This window comes from Gadus macrocephalus, chromosome 15 (genome assembly GCF_031168955.1).
Source record: "Gadus macrocephalus chromosome 15, ASM3116895v1".
Classification (NCBI taxonomy): Eukaryota; Metazoa; Chordata; class Actinopteri; order Gadiformes; family Gadidae; genus Gadus; species Gadus macrocephalus.
Window position 1 is genome coordinate 19474845 of NC_082396.1, and position 5000 is coordinate 19479844.

The window sequence follows — 5000 nt, forward strand, 5'->3', positions numbered from 1 at the left end:
GGGGCTATCTCGGATATTTCTAGAAAAGTCTATGATCGTCGGAAATGGGAAATAAAATGCTGCCCGGTTCGCCCGTTCCAAAAACCGCCACTGCCTATACGCTATCCTTCTGACTAGTAGCTGCTTGATCTACAAGATACTATAGGGCTTTTTTCCTCGATCTCCGTCTCTATCGTGGTGTCAGATTGGTCTAGCATCTGGAGACTTTTCCTTATAAGTTATGGCTCTTTGAAGACATTACCTTGGTCAGCTACAAAGGGTGACACGTTCACCGTGGCTGGTTCTAATGAGTGTGTCAAGGTGCTTCAATGTAAAGTGAAAACAGCTATCAAAAAAACAGGGGCGGATTATTTAAGTCAAAGGCTTCATCATTGGAAGCGCTTGCAGGTAAAGTTAGGGAATGAGTTGTGTGTTGATTTCTTGAGCTATATATGACGTTCCACTATCCAGCTTCAGAATTATCGGAAAATTATAGCTTTTGTTGTCTCCCTCCTTCATTTGACGGCAGAATTAGTAAAGGTAGAAGCTGGCAGGGAGAGCAGTATGGGGACTGAAGGAATGGGAGGTTTGGAAGGGAGCTACATCCATAATTTACTTAGCATTCCCTTTAAGTGTAAACATATCCCTATAAGCACTCATCAAAGGCACAAAACAGATTCACCTACAGCTGTCGTTTTCAAATATAATTTAATGTTTAATACTTGCTCAATGCTTACATATGTTCTGCATGCTTTTTGGGATATTTATGTATTTTATGATTTGGGGGGTTTTGTTTTGTGTGTTATGCTTCTTCAGATTTATTTCAAAGGCAGTCTCAGGTTCCTACACAGTTTAACATTATAACAACATCCATTCCTAAATACAACTTGATACCTTCAGAAATAAGGAGAGCATAAACATGATCTCACTAAATCATAAAAATCCTTCATAAAAAAAATAGAATCTTCTAAACTATTTGGGGTGCATATACATCCAAAAAGTGATATAGGGCCAGCCAATAGCGCGGCCATCGAGCAAGGTACATTCATTAATGCTATCATGTCATCCTATATCATCATCCTATAACATGAGCTGTCTTAGATCTATTTAGTGGCAGTCACCTGAACACCCTGCGAGCCCCGTATGGACAGAGGACAGCGTGCTGAGAGGCAGTGGGAGACCACGGGCACCTTATTGTGATATATGTCATCTTCAGAGGGGAGCAATGGTAATGGCCGTATAGTGAAATGCCACAGCAATCATGTGGCTGTCAGAGAGGTAATTTGACGGCTGACGTGTGTGCTATAGGCCGGGGATACATAGGTAATTGTGGATTGTGTGACACGTGTGGGGTCGCGTTGAAAAGGCTGGTAAATGTGAGCTCAGCGAGATACCAACGTTTCTGCAGATAAGAGCGGGAAGGTAGAGCAGGCAGGACGAAACTCTGCAGTACAGACTGACCACGGACAGACAAATGGACGTTCAGACATGCCATAAAACGAGCATGACAGCAGAAGGACAGAAAGACACGACTAACTAGGAATGAAAAGGCAAAGACACATGTTGGATGCATGGACAGAGAGACATGGCCAACCAACAAAAGCACGCCACAAGACACAAGACAGGCAGAAGACAGACAGACGGACAGGTCACCTTACCATATTGTTAGGTTATGGTTATATGGGGCAGAGTGGACATTGAATATATAGGAAGCCTCTAAACTAGTAACTATCAGCAGCAGGGGTAGGCTAGTGCTGGCTAAAAGGTTGATTTAGCTGTAATGATAGCTGAGCAACACCCCTAGAAGCCAAATGAGATCCTAAAGAGGTGGCTTTTTAGCAGAATCATCTTCCCTGATTACAGACAGTTCAACAGATCTTTAGGTTTATATAGTTGCACCTTCAAATCTGACCTTGCATTAAACGGAAGTCAATAAATCGAGGTTCTGCACAAGCTGGATTTTCGTAATGGAGTTCAGTCAACAAAAGAACAGTGCATTAGTGTAATCAAGTCTAGACAATATAAATGCATGGATGAGTGCATCTGCATCTCCTGGAAAACATTGGTCGGATTTTAGCAACATGAAAGAATGATCTGGTAAGAGGTTTTACATGTTGATCAAAATAATGCTTGGACAAAACACCAAGATTTGGACACAGGAACTTTGGTAGATAGCAGAGCCCTCAAAACACAGTGTGACGTCTTCAAATTCTGTGCTTCTGGTCCAATGATATCAACTCTGTCTTCCCTGTGTTAAGCTGCATGTAGCTTTGAGACATTCATCTTTAAATTGCAATCAGGCTAGACTAGATCTTCTCAATCTGGGAAGAGTCGTTTGGTCCAATAGGAATGTATATTTCAGTATTTGTCAGCATAACAGGGAAAGCTAATTCCGTAACTGCGAATAATATCGCAGAGAAGAGAAATGTAGATTGCAAAGAGCAGTGGACCAAGGATCGTCCCTTGGGGAAAACCAAAACAGATTGTAGTGGTTTGATTTTGATCTTCACAAAGAACGAATTGGGTTCTAATTGTTAGATTAGATTGAAACCAGAGAAGGATGCCACAAAGCATTGGATGCCCCATAGTGTTTGAGACACTCAAGAAGAATGCTATGGTCAATTCTGTTGAAGGCAAAACTGCGGTAAAGCAGATCCAGGAGGGAACTTGCATTACTGGCCTTGGTGAGGAGAGGAAGTTTACCACTCTAAATGCTGACTGAAAGGTTAAAATAAGTTGTTTGTCAGTTTGTTGATGGTTTGGTTAAATACAATTATTTCCAGTACTTTGGAAAGGAAAGGAAGGTTAGAGACGAGCCAATAGCTGCAGAACTCTTCAGGCTCGAGGCCAGGCTTCTTGAGTAGAGGTTTGACCACAGCAATCTTAAAATTATAAGGAACTTTTCGATAGAAACTGACAAGTTCACGATGTGGAGCACAGCAGATCAACCCTTGAGTACTTTAAGATCCTTTGTAGGGAGAGGATCCAGCATACAGGTAGTGGTTTTTGGACGCCTGTGTTAGTACATCCAAGGAGATTTGCAGGAAGGTTGCAAGGTTGGAAGGTAAGAAAAACATGGTTTGAATATGAAAAAAGATCAGCTGTAAATGCAGATGTTCATCCATGAAAAGGGAGCAGAGCATTCTCACTTTCAGCCATGGTGGTCATAGCTAAGAAGCATTAACCTGCCATGTTTTCTGTTTGTTTAATATGAACTGAGAGGCAGAAGGCAAGTACCAGAAAATCTGACATAAATTTTCATTCTTGAGATATTATGATCTTACATAGTTGGCAGGGGCAGCTCTAACGGTAGATATAGGTCTGGTTAGACCATGAATATCAGATAGCGATCCGATATTCATGAATCCCCACCTAGTAGGGTGAAGGCCGTCAATCATCAGCACCTAGGTCCTGTTCTAAACTATATTGAGCCAGCAAATGGTTTATGGACATTACTTTACTATCACGCTCATCATTACTACACATTCTACTGGCGAAATCACAAGGCACACCTGTGTTGCTTTTTGTGCCTTCTGATTAACTCATCCTAGTATCGTTGGTGCAGATGTGAATTATAATCTGGTCAAAACTACATGTTGGTAGAAACCGAAGATTTGCATTAATGTCAGGAGCCCTTGCCCCTGGCAAGCAAAAAAAAGTGAGTTGGCCGGTGTGATCCAACATTATGTTTAACAGATCTGCTTATCCCTAGGGTTTTTCCCCCCGAACAAGACTTGCAAAGAGGGCTCTCTGTTTTCGCAAACAGTGCTGGACCTTCCATATGACATCGACTTCTCTCTAGGAGAGCTGTCTAATCTACGGGAGTCACAGGAGCAAGAGCAACAGTCCATGATAACGTTGTTGGATGCAGGAACAGCTCCAAGTGGTGACAAATATAAATACCATACAGGTCGCTTAAACAACAATCGGTTTTACATTAGAGATTGCAAGACAACAAATCAGATAATAAATGAATTCCCTGAGGTAGAGATAGGATTTGACAAAATTTGTAGCAGATAGAGGCAGAGCAACCTGGTAACGAAACCAAAACAAACAATACCAGCAAGTCAGGGTAATCGTTAGGGTACAAAAGGGAGAGACAGAACGCTAGATTCACAGACAGACGGACAGTCATACAGACAGACTGACAAACAGACAGACAGACAGATGTAAAAACAGACATGCCGACGGATGGACAGACAGGCAGACAGACAGGCAAACAGATGGACAGATATTCCTGCAGGCGACAGACTGGGAGGCAGAGAGAGGTTCCCCGGCAGGACGCTTTGAGTGACAGGCAGACAGACAGGTGGGTTGCAGCTCAGTCAGTCTCATTCTGGTGCAGGGGTGTTGCCGCCACAGAGGAAGTTGTCAGTCCCCTGTCGCCGGCGTGACAAGCCCCTCTTGCTGGGGAAATGGCGCCACGGGCTCAGAAAGCATGTCATCTCCTGTTCTTTAGTCTCTTCCCACTCTCCCCGACGCGTCGCGCTCGATAAAGGAGCACAGCCCGGGGAACAATAGAAACCACGGACTAGAACAGGGACGGAGAGAGAGGAATGCACAGAGAGAGGGAGGGATGGAGAGAGTACGGGAGAGAGGGGGAGAGAGAGCGAGGGAGTGAATGAGAGAGAGAGAGCAGGAGAGGGTGTGTGATGGGGCGTTTTGACATCTGAATCACATTTCCATCGCCTCAGACATGGGAGAAGAAAGGAAGAAAGAAAGAAAAAAAGAAGCTGAGATTAGAGAGGCGGGAAGGAGAAGCGTCACTTGAATGTGTATTTTAACTCCACTGTATTTGCCCAGCGTCTGAGGAAAAGAGAGAACCTTCTAAACTGCTTTCACGGCTTGCGGTGCACGGGGATGTCTCCTTGGTAGAGGAACTCACAGACAAACGTTCAAACTTGCCTGATTTACCAAGCATCACAAGTTCAAACAGTTTCATCCTTTATTCTGTGGATAACTTTTGTAAATAGTGTTGTAAATATGAGGTATGTTGTTTATCTGACATAAACATATCCACA